The sequence below is a fragment of the Carcharodon carcharias genome, assembly GCF_017639515.1.
Source record: "Carcharodon carcharias isolate sCarCar2 chromosome 37 unlocalized genomic scaffold, sCarCar2.pri SUPER_37_unloc_1, whole genome shotgun sequence".
In the NCBI taxonomy this organism is placed as follows: Eukaryota; Metazoa; Chordata; class Chondrichthyes; order Lamniformes; family Lamnidae; genus Carcharodon; species Carcharodon carcharias.
This window is the reverse complement of record NW_024470758.1, coordinates 5,377,491-5,402,267: the sequence shown is the minus strand read 5'-3', so window position 1 is coordinate 5,402,267 and position 24,777 is coordinate 5,377,491. Positions and strand designations below refer to the sequence as shown.

The 24,777-nt window shown below is 44.2% G+C and overlaps 1 non-coding gene across 1 annotated transcript; it reads left to right on the top strand.

Annotated features, from left to right (window-relative positions):
• Positions 1–390: 390 nt before the first annotated feature.
• trnar-ucg lies at positions 391–480 on the top strand. Its single transcript is given in 2 exon segments — positions 391–427; positions 445–480. It is a non-coding gene; the product is annotated as a tRNA-Arg (tRNA).
• Positions 481–24,777: the final 24,297 nt, after the last annotated feature.

Below are 24,777 nucleotides of genomic sequence, written 5' to 3'. Positions count from 1 at the left end.
AGATAAATACCCGTTTTCTCACTGATCCATCATATATTTGATGAATACAAATCTATCAAACTGAGATTTAAAATTAAAGTGCTGTTTCCCGATGAAATTCCAGTCCCCTTTGCTGAGGGAGAAGTTTCCTAATTTCACTCCGGAAAAGTCATGTTTTTTTGACTGACCCCCAACACCCCCACACCCCTCCCCTGCCCCAATTCCAAAATTCGCAGAAGTTTCTCTCTCTGACACAATCGTCTTAACATGTCGGAAATATCGATAAAATTGCTCATTAATTCGTGAAGAACGGCTTCCTTTGGTAATGGTTTTTATGAAGGTGCTGTTCTGTGGTTTATTTTCTGGAATTTAGCAACGGTAGAGGGTAGTGACGAGGTATAGTGTGGACCTGGCCGCGTGGCCTAATGGATAAGGCGTCTGACTTCGGTGGTATTGGCTGAGGTTATCAGAAGATTGCAGGTTCGAGTCCTGCCGCGGTCGTTTTATGCAGAAATCTGCCAAACTTCCTGAAAAGCGCGGTCTCACTCGTCAGCTGAAGTTTCTGCGTTACCTTCCTAACATTTCAGGGCTCTTTCTCACACTCTCTGCTCTTGTTAATTTGTGCATTAATTTCTAACTCATCTTTGTATTTTGTGTAGTTCCTAACAGACCCACAATATCTGATCAGGTTCCTTCAGTTATTGATGTGTCCAACTGGGACAAAAATCTTTGCATCAATCGGTTTAATAAAATGCTTTGGGATAATTCCAATTTTCGCATGAATCTGAATTAGCTGAATCTGATGTCACTGGACTAACAATACAGAGGACCAGGTTAATCTATGCCGGCACGAGCCGAGATCCCCCAGAGCAGATTTATATTAAAATATTTCCTAAATTTGGAATTGAAATCTAGGCTCAGTAATGGTGGCTATGAAACTATCATCGATTGTAGTATAAACCCACCCGGTTCACGCATGCCCTTTACGGAAATAAATCATCCGCCCTTCCCTTGCCTGCCCTACATGTGACTCCAGACACACAGTAATTTGCTTCACTCGTAACTTCGAGGGTAATGTGAGATGCTCAACAAATGCTGCGCTTGAAAAAGGAAGGCTGAGGGGTGGTCTCATGCAGGTCTTTAAAATTCTGAAAGATTTTGGGAGGCTGAATGCAACAATAATGGAGTAGAGAAGGGATGGTAAACCTGTATCTCGCTCTCAGACACAAGACAACGGCTGACGGGTCGAATACAACGTTATAATTACTTAACTGTGCATCGGCGATTCATAACAGTGTTGGATAAATTCCATCCGCAATGTCTCCGCGGCACCCTCCAGGTTCCATGGGACACTTTTGAACAAACTGGAGTGGCGTTCTTGAAGGCAGCTCATCAATCATTCAGGCCAAACTCCGAAACGTTAACAAAAACAGAATTACCTGGAAGAACTCAGCAGGTCTGGCAGCATCGGCGGAGAAGAAAAGAGTTGACGTTTCGAATCCTCATGACCCTTCAACAGAACTGACCAGGAGAGAAATGGAAAGAAATGAAGGAAACAATGAAACATTAAGTTGGATGGACTGCACACTGTGTCCGGATGGTCGAAAAGTGTCGCACCCTCCAGGTCCTGTTTTCTCAACTCTCTAATGGCCAACATTCCAGGGGAGGACAAAGAAAACGCTTCAAATTTTCTGAAGTGTTCATTCAAGCGCTGCAGCATTCATATTAATGACTGCGAGGAGCTTGCTTCTCATCATTCAAAATGGCCAAAACTTATCCCACAAGCTGCAGCACACTCTGAGTCACAAGGTCTCAAAGATGAGGCAGAACGGTGGCTGAGGAGAAGTGACAGGAAGTAAAGCCTGCACTCCGGATCTCACTACCTCTTGGGACGTCCTGCCCCATGTGTCCAACGATCTGTGGACCGAGAATTGACCTGTTCACTCACATGAAGACCCATGGCAGAAACTCACGCCCTGAGTGGATATCATCCTCGTATCGAGGAACAGATGATAACTATTGCTTATTACATAATACATATAAGAAAAGGTCAACTCCACTCTCGTGGTTTTTCTAAAACTGTCCCTTTCCAAATAATGTGAACAAGTCTTCTCGATTGTCTCTGATCTGTCAACTTCCCTATATCAGAATGTGCTGCCATCTACTGGCCGCAACAGAGCGGTAGAAATTCACATTGTCGCTGTCGCAGAAACAGGTCAATGTGAGGAATTTGTGATGTGATGTGATGGGGCAGACATAGAAATACAAATATGAAATACAATTTCGAAAACATGATTAATTAATTTATTCCCATTGAATCGGCAGCAGTTACAGGCCAACCTAGCGCCTGAAACAACTGAGACGATTAGATAAACTGCATTTAAAGGAAGTCTAGATAAGTATAGGAGGGAGAATGAATTTCAGGGTTAAACAGATAATGTTACATGAAGTATTCTAGGTGGAGGATCTTGTCGTGCAGTTTACCTGTTAGAACAAATGGCCCACTTTCTGTGAGGTATATTCTGTGTTGAATGAATCCAGATTTGCAAAGTGTCTCAGGACTGACAGACACGTAATGAATCCCACACTCAAACTTGAGCAAAAGACAGAAGAGATCCAGAATGAATCATTAACTCAGGCGTGGCACGAGAAACTGACTGAAACACATTGAATTGCACACTCTCACGGTGTACAAGAGACCGAGCGATACAGAATGAATCATACACATAAGCACATCATCAGAAACTGACAGATCCCCGATAGAGAGAACCTCACACCCGTACAAGTGGAAAAGTTACAGCAGAGAAGGAGACCATTCGGCCTTTTGTCTGTCCTGAGATTCTTCAACAGGAACTCAGCTATCCCAGTCCCCTGCCCTCTCTACAATGCCATGTAAACATTTCTCTTCAGGCAGTTGTCCAGTTCCACTATGAAAGCACCGATTTTAACCTGCTTCTACCACCTACCCCAGACAGTGAATTCCCGATCCTTACCACCCACCATGGAAGATTAATCCTCATGTCCCCACTGATTCGTTTAAAACCGGTGCCTTGCAAAAAGAGAAGCTGTTTCTCACTGTCTAATCTGTCTCAATCTGTCACTGCCTCGTCGCCCTGTATTCCTGACCATCAGGCATGTTTTCTCGCTCTGACCCCATCCCTGCAACATCGGAAAACTTCTTGGCCGACCCCTGCTCCTTGTTCACATGTTCCATCAAATTACTCGATAAATCGGAATGAAGAACTTCCTTAAAGAAGCAGTCATTGGTGTAAATGAAGGGGCTGAGTGTTGATTTAATTTCTGGAACTATGCAGCTTCTGGAGGGAGCCCGAGAGTCAAAGAGAGTTACAGAGAGCAGAAAAAAAATCAGAGGAATGGTGAGGAGAGAGAGCGAGCAATAGGGGCTGAGTTTACGATTCCCATTTCTACAAGACAAAAGGGCCTAACATAAAATTTGAGCTAAGCCGATCAAGGGTGATATCAGGAAGGTTTCTTCACACAAAGGATGGTGCAAATCTGCAACCCTATCCCGCAAAATGCTTTTGATCCTGGGGGTCAAACTGAACATTTAGAAACTGCCTCTGATAGTTTTTGTTTGTTTGTTTGTTCAATAACTATTTTAAGGGTTACAAAAACACAATGGATGGATGAGGTTCAAATACAGACCAGCCATGAGCTGAACGGGATTGCGTGGAGAACAGTCTGCGTCCGTTCCTATATTCACATCTTCCTGGACCAAACAAATCATCACCCACTCTCTTTTTTTGACAGTCAAAGTTAATGTCTCCTTCCCATAACGAAAAACGAAACCTGGAGGGAACTGAAACGAGATTCATTCCTTTATTGAGAACATTTTCCTTTCGCGATTAACGTTTAACGATTTCCTGTGAATACTAGAACCCCATCCACCAGTCAGTTACCAGTAACTGCTGCTGATACACAGAGAATCCTGTCACCCCTGCATTCTCTATATTTCCCCAGCTGCAAATTCTTCCATCAGTTTTGGGGAATATTAACCATGAAAAATCAGTCCGATGATGATTTTGTTATCAATAACCAAATCCAATCAACTGCCTTTTCCCTCGCTGTTAAACCTCTTTCTCGGTGGCAGCATATCTTACTGATTGGACACAGGAGTTTATCTTTCATCAGTCCAGTGGCTGACAGACCAACTGAATATTAGAGCACTTTCTGATGTGATTAATTTTCAACTGTCATTCGTGAAGTTTGTGTTCCTATTAGATCGATTCCTCTGTGAAGCCGGAAGGGGTTTGTTTTTGCTACCAAATAATTGTCTGTTCCAGTCTTTCAGCTGTGGGTTTTCACACTGCAGATAGATATTTTGGACATGGTGTTGAAACTATATTTCCATCATCAAACACGAGACAGGATTTTCAGGGCCTGTGCCAACAGCTCATGGATATCAAAGTACATGAGTCGATTTGTTAAATGTCGTAGATTAAAGCAAAATGCTGCAGCTGCTGCAAAACTGAAACAAAAACAGAAAATGCGGGAAAATCTCAGCAGGTCTAACAGCATCAGTGGAGAGAGAAACAGAGTTAATGTTTCAAGTCCGTGTGACACTTCTTCAGAGCTGAAGAGAAGCGCAAATATGATGTCATTTATATTGTATAAGGTGGTTGGGGGCGGTGAGGGAGGGGGTGGGGGGTAGCATGTGGAGGAAGTGAAGCTGGATAGAAGGTCAGCGATAGTGGGGACAAAGGACCGATTGACAAAGGTGCCATTAATTAAAGGACAAAGGGAGTTTTAATGGCAGTGATAAGGGCTAAGAAAAAAGATGTTGATAGCGGTGTAAAGGAAAGAGAGCAGAATGTGATAATGGGAAACAAGGGTAGCATTGTGTGAAAGAACAACATGGAACAATTAACAGGTGACCCTTTTGGGGATGGGGTGGGGCTGGGGGCGGTGTTGAGGAATAAAAAAAATAGAAAATAGGATAGAAGTGGGGTAAAAGGCAGATTAAACTGTGGATAATTGAAGAAAAATAAAACTCAGTCGATAAAAAAGTAAAAAGAAAATAATTTAGTAAAAATGGGGACTAAAAGGGGGGTGCGGATTGAGGGGAGAGTTCCTGGTCTGCAGTTGTTGAACTCAAGTTAAGTCCAGAAAGCTGTAAAGTGCCTAATCGCAAGTTGAGTTGCTGTTCCTCCAGTTTGCGTTGGGCTTCACTGCAAAATTGCAGCAGGCCAAGGAGGGACATGTGGGCATGAGAGCAGGATGGTATGTTGAAATGGCAAGCGACAGAAATGTCTGGGCCATGCTTGCAAACAGACCAAAGGTGTTCCACAAAGCGGTCACACAGTCTGGGTTTGATGTCCCAATTTAGAAAAGGCTACATTGGGAGCAGCGAATGCAGTAGACCAAATTGGGACAAGTGCAAGTGAAGCCCTGCTACACCTGAAAGGAGTGTTCTGGCCCTTCGACAGTGAGGAGGGAGGAGGCAAAATAGCATTGGTTTCACCTTCTTTGATTGCATGCATGGGAAGTTGCCATGGGATGGAATGAAGTGTTGGGAGTGATGGGGGAGTGACCCATGTTGTCCCTGTGGGAACGGTCCCTCTGGGATGCTGACGGTTTGGGGGGGGTGGTCATCGGGGAGGATGAGGTTAAGGTGGTGGCATCATGATTGAGTTGGACGAAATGACAGAGGATGATCCTTTGAATATAGAGGTTGGTGGGGTGGAAAGTGAGGACAAGGGGGACCCTATCGTGGTTGTGCGAGGAAGGGGAAGGTGTGAGGGTAGAGGCTCGGGATATGGGTGGGACATTGTTGTGGGCACTGCCAACGACAGTGAGTAGGAATCCTCAGTTAAGGAAGAAGGAAGTCATGTCAGACGCCGTTTTGGAAAGTTGCCTCATTGGGACACATGCAAAGGCGCTGAAGGAACTGAGAGAATGGGATGGAGCCCTTACAGGAAGCAGGGTGTAAGGAGCTGTAGTCGAGGTAGTTGTGGGGGTTGGTGAGCTGGATTTGAATATTGGCGGACAGTCTATTACCAGAAATGGAGACAGAGCGGTCAAGGTAGGGAAGGGAAGTGTTGGAGATGGACAATGTGAAGGTGATGGAGGCGTGGAAATTGGAAGCAAATTTGATATATTTTTCCAGATCCGGACAGAGCATGAAGAGTCACTGAAGTGAGTCCACCAGAGTTTGCTGGAAGTTTATCAGCATTAATGTACCCATTCAATGCATTTACCTGCTGATTGCCATTACCTCAGTCCTAGAGGCTTTCTTAAGTTAAAACACAGCCTGAGAATCCCACAGTTTGATTTTGATTTGGCCGGATCAGGGTGCGTTGTCCAAGAGGTTTTTCAAATTTCTTTGCGTTCGAGATGGTGACATTTATTGAAATCAGGAACATGTTTAAGAGCCAGAGGAATCATTGCAAACAGTATATCACTGCAACACACGTGAAGACAATGAACACAAATGTTAAAGAAGGTTTGTCCATGTAACGGGAATCTGGATTGATCCTGATGCTGAAATCAGTCGGTTCCAATCGTGCCTGAATGAACATAGAAACCGACAGAACTGGAGTCCCGCAGTTTAATTTTATTTTATCCAAACTTTAACTGTATTGTCGTATTTACACTGAGACGAGTTTGAGCCTTTTCTTGTGTTTGAGCAACCCGGTTCAGAGGGAACTAACAATCAGGGATTTGAGCAGGAATGAAATAAATTACTCAGTAGAATGTGACTCAGGGGCACAGCAGGACAGTAAATGTTGGAGATGTGACTCAGGGGCACAGTAAGACAGTAAATGTTGGAGATGTGACTCAGGGGCACAATAAGGCAGTAAATGTTGGAGATGTGACTCAGGGGCACAGTAAGACAGTAAATGTTGGAGTTGGAGTATCTTTAGGCAGAAGGTGTCAGAGTGTCAGTTTCTCATGACAGAATTGATACCCATGTTCCGCGGGTAAATCAGCAGGAGCTCGATCCAACTCATCCACAAAGTCAAGCTGGTGAAACAAAAGGACTGGCGGCCTGACTCTTCTGCAGATCACTCGGCCCTCGGCCTCCTGCAATGTTCCTATGAAGCTCAGGTACGCTCGAAGAACAGCGCCTCATATTTCAATTAGACACATTACAGCTTTCCAGTGTGATCATTGAGTTCAACAATATCGCACTGGAAAAGTGCCCCCAACCAACCCTCCCATTCTCCCTCCCTCCCGCGCTCGATTTTGACTTTGCTTTTCTTTCCACAGAGGTTATTTCGAGATTGCTTTTCCACGTGTTTTTATTTTCGGATGACAGTTGTTCATCAATCTGCCATTCACTCCTCCTCCAGAAACATCCTTTGCTTCTTTACTTGTTCCATTGATCTTGCAGAGAGTTTTCAAGGGCACGTCGGGCCTGATTTTGTGCTGTTGAAAATCTAAGAGCTTATGTTTCCCTCTCTCTGGCCATGCAGCATAAACTATTTTCTCATTTTTTTAACCAATTTCCAAAAATGCTGTCGCTTTTGATTTTGTTTTTTGTCCTTACACAGGCTTACAACTAATTACAAAACTAACTTTTCCCAGTTCTGGTGAAAGGTCATCGATGTGAGACATGGACTCAGTTTCACATTCTTTGTTACTACCTGAGCTGTGGCGTAACTCTTACATTTTCTGACTTAACAATTGTGATGTGACAGAGTGGATAAAAGGATTTGGGAGACAATGAAAGTTATCTTTGGTTGATGCAGCGTCCCTGGCTGCCTCGTTGTTCCAGTCTTTAGTGGTATTATTCTCATTTAGGGCTGTTCTTTAAATGAGTGTGCTCGAGTTGTCAGGTTCAATTCCCGGACGAGCCCTCTTGAGATGTTGAAGACATCAGTGCACTTTTCAATCTCAGCGACTCTTCTTCACTCACTCTAAGTTGGACTTTCCATCCCTGCCTGGATCCCTGTGTTAGGCGCAAGTTCAATGTTGTTCGTTTTATAATAACAGTAAAATTCACTCTAATTATAAAACAGGAGTTTTAAAAGTACTGCAGCTGAAAATATAGCAATAAAAGCGGGAGAATTCGATCATGTTGGTGATTATCTGTGAAGTGTGATCCTGACGCGAGTGCCCGAGTCCAGAATGACTAGGATCCATGGAGACAGATCCTGAAGAGAGTGTCTGAGCCCAGAGTTCCGGGTCTCTGTGGAGGGACAGGAGAAGGCCATTCAGCCCCTCCTTCCTGTTCCACCACTCAGTTAGACAATGGCTGATCTGTGTCTTAGCTCCATCCAGCTGCCTTGATTCCATATCCTATTCTACTGTTGCCTCGCAAAACCTATCACTCACGGATTTGGAATTATTCATTGAGGCAGCATTTAATGCTTACTAGGGAAGACAGTTTCACACCTCTATCTTTGCATGAAACAATATTTTTAAAGTCTCTCCTGAATGGCCTGGCTTTGTTGACATTCTGAAATAAAAACAAAGAAGCTGCTGAAAATAACTCGGCAGCTCCGGCAGCATCTGCGGCGAGTGAAACAGAGCCTCCCGGAACTGGCGAAGAAGTCACATTGGAATCGAAACGTTAGCTCTGTTCCAGGTCTGGCAGCATCAGTGGAGAGAGGGACAGAGTTAATGTTTGATTCTTCGCGAGAGATACTGCCAGACCTGATTCCAGAGAGCGGGGCTGGGAAATTATTCTGAATGTTGCTGCTCAAACAGCGAATTGTTGATGTGTGACATCGAATTGTTATTTATCGAATACAAAAGTTCGCAGTAAAATCACAAATTTCAAACTTTGACTTTGTTTTATTCTCTCCACAGATGTTACCTGATGGGCTGAGTGTTTCCAGCATTTTATTTATATTTTTGACGTGAATAACCGAGTCCGCGCTGGATCATTCTTTAATGGTCTCTCACAAAGCCAGCATCATTATTTTATCGACTTGTCCGCTAACTTTCACTCTTTGTATTTGGGCCTCGGCTCCTCCACAGTTTGCAGCATCTCACCAATTAAAACAAAACAAAACAAAATCGATCATCCGTGGCCTCAATCAGATTATGATTCAACCCGTCCTTGTGGCTGGGCTGGTGGGTAAAACGGTAGCGCTTTTGACTGTAGAGTAGAAGATTCTGTGTTCAAATCACGGAGTTTTACTGAAATCCTGAATTTTAGATCTGGAAAATAATCATTGTTTGGGATATTGACGAAATGACGCGTTTCAAAAGCATGATGAAAGTCATCTTTTTCCAGCTGCTTGCGAAATACATACTCAGTTTTTATTTTGCACAGTTTTATATCAATGTTTCAGGGATGTGGTGTGTCTATTGTTTGTGCAATTGCTCTGTTACACAGTATCAGAATTAAAACACAAACTGTCCATCATGGAGTTTAAAACCACAACCGCCTCCGTCTATACAGTCGTTTCATTCAGTTGCTGGTTGAGAGCGCGGTGTTACTAACATAACAATCTTTTATTATGTAAGCTACAATCACGCATTATTATTTTTCCAATATATCAAGAGATTCAAACTCGTCCTGTTAAAGCAGAATGACAGTGAGTTCAGTAAGAAATGTTTACAAACAACAGGAATTTCTTTCTGCTCACTGTGCACACATATAGCGATTTGTATTAAACAGCAGGAGCGGAAACCGCAGTCCGCAATTTTCACGTTCACGTTGACCTGATTTTCAGTTTTGGGATGTAAGGAGAGCGTGGATGTTATTGTGGAAACTGAAGTCGCTTTGCCTGAGAATGGAGCCGGTTAAAGAGCCCAGGCCGGCCTGAGAATCCTCGAGTCTGGGGCTAGCGGCAGCCTTGGGGGAAGACAGGTCCCAGAGAAAGGAAATAAGTTTTGAAAGAGGAGGGTGCGGGCAGGGCGGGGCGCGGTGGTGGCGGGAGTTGGGGGGGGCGGGGGGACAGGGAGGGAGATCCAAGGAGGGAGAGGTGGGGGTGCGGGAAACAGCTTAGTAGGAAGCGATGGAGAGAACTGGTGAGGAAGAGAGGGACGGAGCTTGAGGAAGAGAGGCAGCGGTAGGAGGACCTGGAATGATTCCAACACATTTTACAACCTCAGGAAGACCTAAGTCCTCACGGCCAATGGTGCGGGGGCGGAGGTGTGTCTTGGTAAGTGAGATTGCTGCTTGAATGTGAACAGCAACATCCCACCGCAGCAACCTGATCAATGGCTGTTTAATCTGTTTCAGAGATTCTGATGGATTAATATTGTTCCCAGGACTCCGGGTAAGAATCCGCTTCTCTTGTTGTAACTAGTCTGGTTGGATTATTCACATCCGTCCGAGAGGTGAAGATGGGGTTTCGGTTTCCACTGGGGTTTGTAGCTGGATATAGTGAAATATCTTAATCACCCCTCTATGGGGTATTACACAATATTGTGATACATACTTGCCTCTTCTAGAAGTTCAAGCAGCTGGAAACACTGAAGTTGTGGCTCTATCTTTACTAAATCATGCGACCTGTGATAATAAAACATAAACTCTTCCAGTCAATGGAGATGTAATATGGGCACCAAAAATACTCACACACCGCAGCAGATGTTGTTTTATTTTCCTCAGGAAGAGTCGATTGAAGAGTTATCCCTCCTTTGTCACTTTGAGTTTCTCAGTATTGTAATGCTGTCTCATTCATTTCTGGGACACATGTGGTAATCAGAGATCATCACTCCCTCCCTGCCTGAATCCGGCTGATGCAGTTGTTATCATTAAGGCCAGTCAACATCTGACCACTTATCAGATCCAATATTTGATCCAAAGGTAATATTTTCTACTATCTACACTGGGAATTGAAATTCCTGCTACACTCTATCACCCATCTCTTTCAACTGTGGGTGTCTGTGTCTCAGTTTCTGAAACACCTCTTCAATTAACAATCTATTTCTGCTTTTCCTTACAGAGGGCAATCTTTTCTCCATTTTTTACTTCGCTGTGAGTTATGATTCAGTCAGTTGTTCAGATACTTTTTACAATCAGGGGTCTGTGAGTTCAAAACTCACTCCAGAATCCTGAGCACAAATTCAGACTGATCCTCGAGTGCAGTAATCAGTGGATGCTTCACTGTTAGTGGTGCCAGCTTTTAGATGATATGGTAAACTGAGATGCCACCTGCCTTCTCAGGTAAAATATACCCTGCACAATTATGGAGAGGGGCGGGGGAGTTGTTACATGGTGCCGGAGCCATTTGTCCCTCCATTAAAATCACTTCAAAACAGATTCCATTGTCTTTATCACATTGCTGTTCCTGGAAGATGGCTGTATGCAAATCCTGTAACAAATTCTTCAAAAGAGTTGGGATTGGAATCCTGTGAGGAAAAGTCAAGTGAATATTCAAAATTCTGCTGAGAGAGCTTCATTGGACAGCAAAGAAATCAGGTGAGACATTCGTGTAAATCGACATCAGAGAACAAGTCACCGTCAAAACTGGATCGGCTCTTGCGAAGATCAATGATTAAAAGGCCCGAGCATCATCAGTTCATTGACCAGAGACACTCACAGAGTGTTTTACACAATGCGACTCTAATGCAAACCTGAAGGAACGAAACATTCCCAGTTCATGATGATATTGGGGATGGAATTCCATATTCTAAACAATTGATTAAGAATGAATAATCATATCTGCCCGAATAATGATTTACTGTGTCTTTCACGCGATGCTGTTTCCGCTATACTGACAATCTTGTCCTTCTCGATGGTCCATGTAGCAGGGAGGACGCTGTGTTCAAATTAGCATAATGAATTACTGCAGTGTGTCGTGTGGATCGGACTTACAGCAGCTAATATGAGAAACTCCACCAAATTCTTCTGCAGAAGAGATTTGTTGCATTTTTTTTTTCCATTCAAGTCATCATGGAGTGACTGAGAACAAGAGAAGGCCATTCGGACCATGGGCTGAAATCGGCCGAAGAACGGAAAATCCTCGGCTGGTGTATTTTTTCAGCACTTACTGCTTGTGTCCGTGTGTGAATAAAAGCAATTGGAGAGGTTGGTTGCAGATTGAATTGTTTACTGGGAGTAAGAAGCTAATGCAAATTTACTGTGAAGGAAAATTAAGCTTTTTTTGTTCAATCGTAGCCAGTTGTTTCCTTTGGTGTGAATAAGAACAAAACTAGCAGAAAAATGTCTCGGTTATGAGTCCAGCACGCTTTCGCAGCGCTATTTCTCTACAAAGGCGGACTCCTTCCTGCCTCTTAGTGTTACATACTAGACAGGAAAATGTACACTTACTCGGTACTTTTTTTATCAAGAGCTCACGTGTTGGGAAGCTCACCCTGGCTGCGCAATTGCGCTTCACACAACTCTGAAAGCAACAGACAGAGATAGACACAGAGAAGCAGTTAGATACTATCAGGACACACGCAGTGACAGACAGGAAAAAGTTGTGCAAACCAGCAAGATACTAAAATGGAGAGATTGATCATTTATGAAAGAGTATTTTCCGTTTTTTTAGGAATTTGAAAGACCTCAGGCTTAAAGCCTGATCTCGGCTAGTCGATTTCCGAAGATCACTCCATCAAATGCCAACAAGTGATCGGCCCCTCGGGACCAGTTGCCAGTTTAGGCTCGACTCACTGTGGTTCAGAACAGCCAAGATGACCACAGATCCAGTAACTCGCTCTCAACAACCACACGTTATGGAAATGGAGAGGAAGCAGCACAGCAACCGTTGGCTCGTGACGCCGACGGAGCATGTTCCAGACACCGCAGACAGGACCATTGGGGAGGGTGATGGTGGTTGGTGCTGGTGCTGTTTGGGGGTAGCGGTGGGGCGGGGGTCGGGAGCGCGGAGGATGGAAGACATGGTGCAGAGTGATGAGTGCGCAAACAGCCGACTTTAAAGCTCACAGAAAAGCGGTGCCTGTAGCTGCCCCTAGAGACAAGTTTAGGGCTATCGGTAAAAAAAACTCCTATAATGAAGGTGCAAAATCAGGAACAGTAAATGCTGGGAACATTTAGCAGGTCCAAAGCAGCTGTGGGGAGAGCGCAATGGATTAGTGGCCCATTTGCTATATAATCGTAGTCAGGATGGCCGAGCGGTCTAAGTCACTGTGTTCAGGTCGCAGTCTTTTCTGGAGGTGTGGGCTCGAATCCCACCCCTGACATTTTTTCCTTCAGCACCTTCCAAACCCGGGACCTCCACCACCTGGAAGGGAAAGGCCAGCAGATGCATGAGAACACCTCCAGCAGCAAGCTCCCATCTAAGCCACAAAGCATCCTGACTTGGAACTGTATCGCCGTCCCTTCACTACCGCTAGGCAAAACCCTGGAACTCCCTCCCGAACAGCACTGTGACTGTACCTACACCACATGGACTGCAGCGGTTCAATAAGACAGCTCAACACCAGCTTCTCAAGGGCAATTTCCGTTTGGGCAATAAATGTTGGCTGAGCCATCGACGCCCACATCCCGTGAAAGAATAAAACAAAAATTCTTGGCCACTGGAACACAGCTCAGAAAGTTTACTGATACCAGAGCAAAATAGTGCGACTGCTGAAAACCAGAAATAACAACAAACAGAAAATGCTGGAAATACATAACAATTAAACAGCATCTGTGGAGAGAAAAACAGAACTAGCAATTCAGGTCTGTGATATGATCATTTCCTTCTCTTTCAATCATTCAGTTGCTAAACAGCAAGAAAGCCAATCACCAGTCAATATCCCATCCCCTTTTTATGGCACTTTTCTATGCAAGTGCACGAGGCACAACACTTGCCTTTGTACCTCAGTATCCAAAGCCTCAAGTACTCCTTCCAAGTGAGATAGTGATACACTTGTTCTTCTTTCAGTTTAATGTACAGTATTTGCTGCCACAATATGTTCTCTTCTGATTTAGTGGGTGAGCGCTTTGAGGAATTTCCATTCAATCCGCAAGCCTGACTCTGAGCTTCCTGCCACTTGTCATTTCAATTCTCCACCGTGCTCCCACTCTGACCTTTCTGCCCTTGGTCTGCTGCAGTGTTCCAGAGTGAAGAATAACATAAGCTCAAGGAAGTACACCTCACCCTGCCCATTTCTGGCCTCAACACCGAGTTCAATAATTTTAGATTGTAAACTCAGCCTCCCTCTTGGTTCATTTGTTTCTTTCAGTTTTTTTTTCAGTTTTAGTTTCTTATTTAATCTCTTTACTTTGGTGAGGCGATAGCGTAGTAGAATTGCTGCTGTACTGATATTCCAGAATAATGCCAGGTTTGAATCCCACTCATGGAATACAATGGAATTTGGATTCAGTAGAATTCGAAAATTAAAAGTCTAATGATGACCATGAAATAAATGTCTGTTGTTCGCTAAGGGAAGGAAATGTATCGACCTGGTCTGGCTACATGTGATCCCAGACCCCCAGCAATGTGGTTGACTCTTCAAACACCTTCTCCACTCAGTTGTAACAAGCTCTTACAAAGAGAAGAAGAAGGAAACAAAACCCACCATCGATCTGGACAACAGCAATCGCAGCCCTCTGTTCGACCATGGGAAGTCCTCCTTACTAACAGCGGGGGAGCTGTGTGATAGACTAGTTTAGCAACAGGGTGTATGACATCGTCACGGACTCATAGCTTGCAGATAATTTTCCAGACTCCACCATCACCATCCCTGGGTATGTACTGTCTCACCGGCAGAACAGACCGAGCAGAGGTAGCACAATAGCATACATTTGGAAGGGCTACAAGAGCAGATTAGAGGCTAGGCATCTACAAGGCAGGACTGTGATGGAATACTCCGCACTTGCCTGGATGAGTACAATTCCTTCAACACTCAAGAAGCTGGACACCGTCCGCTTGATTGGCACCACATCCACAAACATTCACTCCCTCCACCACCAGCGCACAGTAGCAGCAGTGTGTCGCATCTGCAAGATGCACTGTAGGAATTCAACAAAGTACATGCTACGACCTAGAAGGACAAGGGCAGTAGATAGGTGGGAACACCTAAAAATTTCCATCCAAGCTACTTCACTCACCATCCTGAGTTGGAAATATATTGACGTTCTGTCGCTGGGTCAAAATCCTGGCACTCCCTTCCTAACAGCACTGTGAGTGTACCTACACTACGTGGACTGCAGAAGCTAAAGAAGGCAGCTCACTACCAGCTTCTTAAGGGCAACTAGGAAGGGGAAATAAATGCTGGCCCAGCCAGCTACAGCCCACATCCCATGTATGAATAAAAATAAATACATTGCACTTGGAAGCCTGCTCTCTAGCCATTCTCACCTCATCTGGACCCACCTTTTGTTTCTTTGCCTGTTCCAGTAAATTTCCTTTGGCCTTTGCGCCGTGAAGCCTTTGGTAATTTAATCTCTCCAGACCCCCACACCATTACAGACCTTCGCTTCTCTTCAACCTATTCCCAAAGCCGGGACTCATTCACTTGCACACAACCTATTACATTTCAATCTTCCTCTAGTTCAGATGAAGTGTCATCAATCTTAAACATTAAATCGTTTTCACTCCACAGATGCTGCTGAATATTTCAAGCATTTTCCGTTTTTATATTAAAGTGTTCTTCTTGACTGATAACACATCCCCTTTAAGGAGAGCACGAATTATCTGGAACTGGTAACAAACCATTTTTAAACAGACAGAGTCATATATACACAGCTTCGATTCCCTGACAAAAGACAACATTTTACCGATTCCATTCTGTGCCCATGGGATCAATTCCCATGCCGGCTTCTCACACCCTTCCTGCTCTACAGAATGTAGGACTGATTTCTATCCATGAAACATAGAATGATAGAGGACAGAAAGAGCTCATGCTGCCTGTGGTGGGTATTTGATTGAGTGATATAATTACTCCTAGATCCGTGCTCTGTCCCCATTGTCCTGTATTTCCTTCCTTCAAGATTTTTTTCTCCAATTCTCTTTACAAAGTTAATGAATTTGCTTCCACCACCCTCCCAGGTAGCTTCCATTTCACAACAACCCACTGTGTAAAATACATTCTCCTCACCCCGCTCCTGGTTCTTTTCCCAATCATCTTCAAACTGTGTCCTCTGGTTAGCGACCCTCCTGTCAGTGGAAACAGTTTCTCATTATTTACTCTACCAAACTGGTCATCATTTTGAACACGTCATGGCAGATGTTTTTTCGAGGCAAAGATAGTGGGGACAATACAGGTGAATCTTTAAGAAAATTGAAGCCGAAAGCACATTTATCCAAATTCGAGCGATTTAAGCAACAGCACTTGGACAGCTGAACGAAGCCTTCATAAAATTGACAGATTTTAAGAGGGTGTTAAGGGGGACAGTGAAGTGAGGATGATTCTAGAAGGAATTGCAGAGCTAATGACTCAAGCAGCTGAAGACGTGGCCGCCATTGATGAAACAATGAAAAGTTTAAAGGATCAAGAGGTCAGTGTTGGATTCTGAAAGCGAAAGGGGGATGTCTGGGAATGGAACTGGAACTCCAGTGCGGCCAGTGCGAAATCTCCCCTGAACCACGAATGTTCACACAGCCGCTCATTCCATGTTGCCAGCTGGAAACCTCTCTGAAGGAACATGCATCCTGACAGAGCACCTGTGATATTCTCCCACTGTCTGAAGTAAAGCTGCAACAGGAGCTGTTCATTACAGCTGTGATAACCGCGTTGGTCTTGGTATTCAGTGATGCAGACTCACATCAGCCGTGTTTAGCACTGTCTGCCAGAAACAGTCTGGAAAGACCACTGAGCGGTTACCAAGGAGGCTGTATATGTCCATTTGAAGTCTGTCTGAGGGCTGAGCAGACTGACTCTGGTCAGCATCTTTCAAAGATGACAAGGTTGTCCTGACAAGGTGGTGAGTTTTCGCCTGTTCAGTGGTTCAGATGGGAAAGTGGGGAGTGAGCTGTATAGAAGGAAGTTCGGGACGGCAGTTTCTATTTTCTGAGAATATTGATAAACCTCTTGCTGACTTTCTTCAATGCTTATCTAAAGCGTTCAAACCCATATCTTTTAAATGTCTCTGTTTAGTCCGATTGCAAGTCTAACGCTATCCGTTGGGTCAAAGATCTAGACCAATGGTACGTGTTTCCCATTCCCAAAATGGGAATTTCTGACATTGTCGAACAGGCGGTTCAAAGCTTAAGCAATTTGAACAGTGACCATATTTTAAATGTCCTTATTATGTGTAAAATATTTTTGAATGTCCTGTGGTTGCGACAAGAGCTATAGAAATTCAGTACAACTTCTAAAAGACATAGGCAGGTTGGTGGAATTGGCGGATAAGCGGCAGATAGAACCATAGAAAAGTTACTGTGCAGAAAGAGGCCATTCAGCACATCTTGCCTGGACAGAAAAAATGATGAAAAATACTAATCGCTCAATTAAAACCCACTTTCCAGCACCCGATCCAGCAAACATCTGCACTTCTGACCTTATAATAGAAGGAAGGTCATTGATGAAGCAACTGAAGATCGTTGGGCTGAGAACATTACGCTGAGTAACTCCTGCAGTGACGTCCTGGAGCTGAGATGACTGACAGCCAACAACCACAACCATCTTCCTTTCATTAGGTATGAATCCAACCACTGGAGGTTTCTCCCTGATCCCCATTGTCTCCAGTTTTCCGAGAGCTCCTTGATGCAGAACTCGGTCAAATACGTCCTTGCTGTCAAGGGCAGTCACTCTCACCTCAACTCGGGAGTTCAGCTCTTTTGTCTATTTTTGATCAAAGGCTGTAACGAAGCCAGGAGCTTGGCAGAATCCAAACTGGGTAACAGTGAGTAGGTTGTGGCTAAGCAGGTGCCGCTTTATATTACTATTGATGACCCCTTCCATTACATAACTGATGATCGAGAGTTGACTGATGGAGAGGTAATTGGCCGGGTTGTATTTGTCCTGCTTTTTGTGTACAGGAAATACCTGGGCAGTTTTCCACATAGCCGGGTAGGGGCCAGTGTGGCAGTTGCAATGGAACTACGTGGCTAGGGGCACGGCAAGTTCTAGGGTATAAGCATTCAATACTATTGCCAGAATATTGTCAGGGCCCATTGCCATTGCACTATCCCGTGCCTCCAGCTGTTTCTTGATATCACGTGCAGTGAATTGAATTGGCTGAAGACTGGCATCTGGGATGCTGGGGGCCTCTGGAGGAGGCCGAGATGGATCATCCACTTGGCACTTCTGGCTGGAGATTGTAGCAAATGTTATCTTTTGCACTGATGTGCTGGGTTACTCCAATTTTGAGGATGGGAATATTTGTGGATTCTCCTCCTCCAGTGATTTGTTTAATTGTCCACCAGCATTCCCAGCTGGATGTGGCAGTACTGCAGAGCTTAGATCTGATCCGCTAGATCCACTTAGCTCCGTCTATCACTTGCTGTTAATGCTGTTTGGCACGCAAATAGTCTTGTGTTATAGCTTCACCAGATGGACAGCTCAGTTTTAGGCATGCCTGGTGCATCTCCTGACACGCCCTCCTGACTCTTCATTGAACCAGGGTTGATATCCTGGCTTGGTGGTAATAACAGAGTGGGGGATATGTCACCCCATGATTTTTCATATTGTGTTCGAGCGCATTTCTGCTGCTGGTAATCGCTCACAGAGTCTCATGGATGACCAACCTTGTGTTGCTAAATCTGTTCGCAATCCATCCCGTTTAGCACAGCGGTAGTGCCACAGGACACGATGGAGACTGTCCCCCATGTGAAGGCGGGACTTCGTCTCCACATCTGTGCAGTAGTCATGCCGACCGAAATGTCGTGGACAGATGCATCTGCGGCAGGCAGATTGGTGAGGATGAGTTCAAATGTGATTTTCCCTCGTGTTGGTTCCCTCAGCACCTGCCGCAGACCCAGTTTCACAGCAATGTAATTTTGGCCTCGTTCAGCTTGAACAGTAATGGTGCTACCGAGCCACTTTCGGATATGCACATTAAAGCCCCCCACTCTGAGGACATTCTGTGCCCTTGCCACCCTCAGTGTTTCCTCCAAGTGGTGTTCAACATGGAGGAACACAGATTGATTAGCGGAGCGAGGGTGGAACATGGTAATCAGCAGGTTTCCTTGCTCATTTTTGACCTGATGCCATGAGACTTCATGGGTCCCGGAGTCGATGTTGAGGAATCCCAGGGCAACAGCCTCCCAGCTGTATGTCATTGTGCCGCTATCTTTGCTGGGCCTGTCCTGCCAGTGGGAAAGGACATACCCAGGGATGGTGATGTTCGTGTCTGGGAAATTATCTGTAAGGTATGATCCCGTGAGGATCACAATGTCCGGCTGTTGCTTGCCTAGACTGTGAGGCAGCTCTCCCAATTTCTGCACTAGCCCCCAGGGTTAGTAAGGGAAACTTTGCAGGATGGACAGGGCTGAAATTGCCGGTACCGAGTTCGATGCCGCGTGGTCCATCCGGTTTCAGTCCTTGCTTCTGACTTTGTAGCGGTTGTTACAACTGAAAGGCTTGGTAGGCCATTTCAGAGGGCAGTTAAGAGTCAACCACATTGCTCTCTCTTCGACAGTGCGATCATGTGGCGCTAACTCACCAATCACCTGCTCACTGAAATTCAATGTTGTTTCCGCCAGGGTCACTCAGCTCCCGACCTTATTGCAGCCTTGATCCAAATATGGACAAAAGGGCTGAACTCGAGACGTGATGTGCAAGAGACTGCAGTTGCCTATACAGGAGCATTTGGCAGAGTGTAGCATTGAGAAACCCAACAAAACTAAAGTCAATTTACATAAGGAGGGAAACTCTCCACTGTTTGGAGTCGTACCCGGGGTTTCTAATACATTCCAAAATATTTCCAGCATCCACAGTATTTCGCTTTCTGTTGATAGCCTGTGGGTGGCAATGAAAGGATATAACTAATATTTTCCAAGTGAAAGCTGGCTTTTTGGTCTAGGGGTATGATTCTCGCTTTGAGGTCCATGTTGATTTAACATGTGAGAGTTCCCGGGTTCAATTCCCAGACGAGCCCACACAGCATTTTAACACATTCATTCGTGTGCTCGAGGTGATGCCAGTTGGGGAAATCAGGACCAGGTTTGAACAGCCGGGAATTCATTGCAGAGAATAAATCACTTCAACACAAGCGAAGGAAATTAACACAAAGCATCAAGAGCGTTTTTCCTAATTCGTTAAATAAGGCAACTCTCCCCTTGTGGGTTCAGTCGGAGGCTGATTTTAATCAGTTACAGTCTTGACTGAAAGATCAAACAGAACGGCGGAGTTCAACGGCCCACAGTTTCTTTTTAATTTACCGCATTTCGGCTGTGTTCCGGTGCTTGCAGTGAGCCAGAAAGAGTTTCTTTTTGCTTCCAAATTAATGTATGTCCTGGACTTTCCGCGGTGGATTTTCACACTGTTTACAAACATGTTGAATATCATGTTGAAGTATTGAAGTGATTCACATCAGTCCATTTACCATAGATCCTGATCTGATGTGATGGAAGTTTATTTTATGGACAAACTACATTTCCATAATTAGAGATCTGGCTGAATATTCAGGACCTGTACAAAAGAGGACCATTTGTTTCAACACTTAATAAATGCAAAATGTTTAGAAGGAAGTTTAATACATTCGAATTCCGTGATGAGGTGGCCGAGAGGTTAGGGCGATGGGCTATTAATTCGTTGTACTTTGCACGAGTGGGTTCAAATCCACTCTCGTCGTTACTTGATCAAGCGCTTCTTCACATGTGCGGTGATTTTGTAGTCCGTTCTGAAGACATGGCTCGGGATTTTTACAAACCCGTTTCCATCTGTTTCAGCTGAAGTTACATTGTTTCATAGTTTGCCATTGTGAGATTTGAACTCGGGATTATAAGCCCAGTACTTGAGTTTAAGGTGCGTCTAAAATCATTGCTGTTAAATTTGCTAGGCCAGGTTGCAGAGGCGGTCCAGCAGTGATAACGTCACTGGACTAATAATCCAAAGAGGCAAGTGTAAAGTGAAACTTCCGGGAGACATGGGTTCGTTTCCCACCATGGCTGCTGGTGGGATTCAAGCTCTAATCTCAATGGGTCACTCATCGAATGTCGTAAAAGCAAGCTGGTTCACTGATATCTGCGATCATTATCTGGTCCGGCCGACAGGTGACTGCAAACAGCCCCGCTGAGCAAGCCACGCAATTCAAGGGCAATTGGAGGATGGTTACAAATGCTGGCCTTGCGATGGATGCTCACATCCCAGGAAAGAAGATGGAAAAAGGAGACGGCATATCGCATTGATTGAACCTTTCATCAGTCCTGTGATTAACAGACCTGTTGAATGTTCAAGCACTCTGTGACTTTAAAAGAAAATCAAACCAGGATATCTCAGTGAAACACAAGAAGTTCTCGTTAATCTGTTCCATGGAAATGAAACAATTTACTTTCTATACCCTCACGGAATGAAGTCAGACAGGAGGCAATACATGGGTCTCAATGTCGGCCAGGAAGTGTGTGTTCCGTGGGTCGATGGATTCTATTGTGAGGAATCTCTGGGAGGGGTTTGTTTTTGCTGCGAAATGTTTGTCTGCTTCAGTCTTTCACACTGGTTTTCACACTGTGCAGAGACATGTTGGGCATAGTGTTGAAGTGTTTCGCATTAGTCCATTCACATCAGTCCCTGAACTGAGGTGATGGGAATTTCGTCTGCTGACCGAAACTCCATTTCCATTTTTGAACATCTGACTGAATATTAAGGACCTGTGCCAAAGAGGATCATTTAGTTCAACAGTTCATGGATGCTAAAACTACGTTAATAAGCGTAATGCGTGTGACGAGTTGGTCCAGAATTTAAGGCTGCTAATCCATTGTGCTTCCCAAGCGTGAATTTAAATCCTGTTTCTGTATGGGACGGCGTTATGCAGAAATGAAATTTGAAATTACCATTGTGATATCAGACCCAAGTTATGAGGACAGACAGATTGTCTCCAATTTATCTGTAGTACCTTGAATATCAATGTTTAAGGGTTGATATGATTGAAAATTTTACAATGATTAAATTATTTTCTAGCTTTGATATTTAGTTTGGCGGGTAGTGTGCAAACCATGGGGACATTTAGCTTTTACAGGCGTGATGACAGGAAGCACTGGGGCTAGAAATTCCTGTTACACTCTCTCCCCCTGCTATGATAACAATCCCGACTCTTTCAACTGTAGGTGTCTACCTCTCATTGTCTGTGACATTTCTTCAATTAACTTCTTATCTACTTCTACTGCTCCTTGGAGAAAATGTCTTCTGTCGCCATTGCTATTCTGTGGAATATCATCCAGTTAGTTGTTCTCTTGCATTTTATGATCAGGAGGTTGTGAGTTCAAAGCTCACGCCAGAATCCTGAGCACAAATTCAGGCTGACACTCTAGCGCAGTGCAGAGTGAATGTTTGATCAGTGGTACCAGTTTTTAGATGATATGGTGAACTGAGGTGTCATCTGCCTTCTCAAGTAAAATATACCATGCACAATTTCGGAGAGGGTGGGGCGTTATTCCATGGTGTCGGAGACAACATTTGCCCCTCAATCAACATCGCTTCAAAACAGATTATCTTGTCTTTATCACATTGTTGTTCCTGGACCCTGGCTGTGTGCAAATTTCTTTAACAATTTGTCCAAAAACGTGGTGTGTGAAATTCTGTGAGGAAAAATCAAATTATTATTGAAAACTCTGCTGAGTGAGCTTCATTGGACAGCAGAGAAATCAGGTGAGGAATTCGAGTAAATCAACACCAGAGAACCATCAAAACTGGATCAACTCTTGCAAAGATCAATGAGTAAAAGCTGGGAGCTCCGTGCATCATCAGTTCATTGACTAGAGGCACTCACAAAAGTATTGTGTTCCATGTGTCTGTAATGCAAACCTGAAGCGATGAAATCTTAACAGTTCATGGTGATATTGGGGATTGAATTCCATATTTTAAATAAACAATTAAGAATGAACGATCATGTCTGTCCAAATAATGATTAACTGTGTCTTTGAGGTGTCTGTTTCCACTGTGCTGGTACTATTGCCCCTCTCGATGGTCCATATCTCAAGCAGGACACTGCTGTCCAAGCACGTATGGGAATTATTGCAGCTTCTCCTGTAGATCGGACATACTGAAGCTCATATACATAAACTTCATTATATCGTTTCCAGTTAAGATTATTTTTGTTCCTCATTTCATCATGGAGTGATAGAGAGCAAGGGAAGGCCATTCGGACCATGGCCTAAAATGGGCTGAGGGAAAGGGGAAATCCTCGGCTGGTGTATTTTTGCAGCAATTCTGCTCCCTCACTGTGGGAAATTAAACGATTTGAGAGATTGGTTACAGATTGAAGTGTTTACTGGAAGCAAGAAGCTGATGCAAATTGACTATGAATTAAATTCAGATGTGATTTTGTGTCGCAGCCAAATGTTTATTTTTGGTGTTAATGGGAATAATAAATAAACTGACGATGGTTTCAATCTATCGATCGCTGGGTTCGGAGGCCAGCACACTTCTGCAAAGCCAGTCTCCACCGTCGCACAATTTTCTACTGCCTATTACTGTTGTTTGATAGGCAAACACCTATTCACATCCTCAGTACTTTTTAAACAAGAGCACACCTATTGGGAAGTTCACCCTGGCTCCACAAATCCACTTACGCCACCTCGAATGCAACAGGCAGAGAAAGACACACAGAAAAATAGCGAGAAACTATCAGAACACACACAATGGCTGACAGGAAAAGGTACCAAGCAAACCAGCAAGATACTGAGAAGGAGAAACTGATCATTCATTAAAAGGTGTTGTCTGTTTCATAAAGATAGACCCTGTTTTTAAATGTATTCCCTGTTGTGTAAATGTGCTCATGCTTTGCAACTGTTCTTCCTGTCTTGGAACTGTGATCCTTCCGCTCACACATCTTCACTGTGTTTGTGTAAAATGCATCCCTGTTGTGCAAAAGTGACCCCGCCTGTGTAAGTATGATCCGCCTTGTGCAAATATTTTCTCTGTTTAGTAAAGGTGCTCCCGATTGTGTAAAGATGTTCTCTGCTCTGGGAAGATATTTTCTATGGGAAAATATTTCCTTCCTGGAGTCATGATGTTACCAAGCAGGTGCTGACTTGATGTCAAGGGCAGTCACTGTCACTTCGCCCACTGAGTTCAGCTCTTTTCTCCATGTTTCAGCCAAGGCTGCAGTGCAGTCAGGAGCTGAATGGCCCTGGTGGATCCCAAACTAAGCGTTGGGATAAATTCTGAATCAGTCAGTGGCACTGAATGTCAAAGTGGGAATCATTCTGTATCTATCAGGCACCATTACTGTTAGGGATATTGGGACTAATTTGGAAGCTAAATGTCTCTGGTATCTTCTTATTTTTAGGCAGACCCTCAGTATAGAGGTTGATTGCCCCGCTTGATGGGCATGTTAGTGTGGATGATATACCAGGTCATGGGTTTAGCAATTATGGTCGAATACAATTCTGCTGCTGCTGATGGCCCTCAGCACCTCACGGATGACCAGTTTGATGTCCTAGATCTGTTTAAAATCGATCCCATTTAGCAAGGCTTCTGTGCCACGTAACACAATTTGAAGATGGGACTTTGTCTCCGCAAGTACTATGCAATGCTCAGTTCTACCAACAATATCATGGACCCGGTCGTCAAATACGCTTTTTAAAGTTAATAAGGGAGTGTCAACATTGTTTTGTGAAAGGGAAATCATATTTAACCAATTTATTAGCGTTCATTGAAGGAGGAGCATGTGTGGTGGATGAACAGGACATACTGAACTTGTATTTCCAGAAGGCATTTGATAAGGTGCCTCGTCAAATGCTATTGCGTGTGTGTGTTGGAGGGGGGAGCTCATGGAGTAGGGGGTAACATGTTACCATGGATAGAAGATTTGCTGGCTGGCACAAAACAGGGAGTTTGCATAAACAAGTCCTTGACTGGTTGGCTGGATTCTTTTTATTC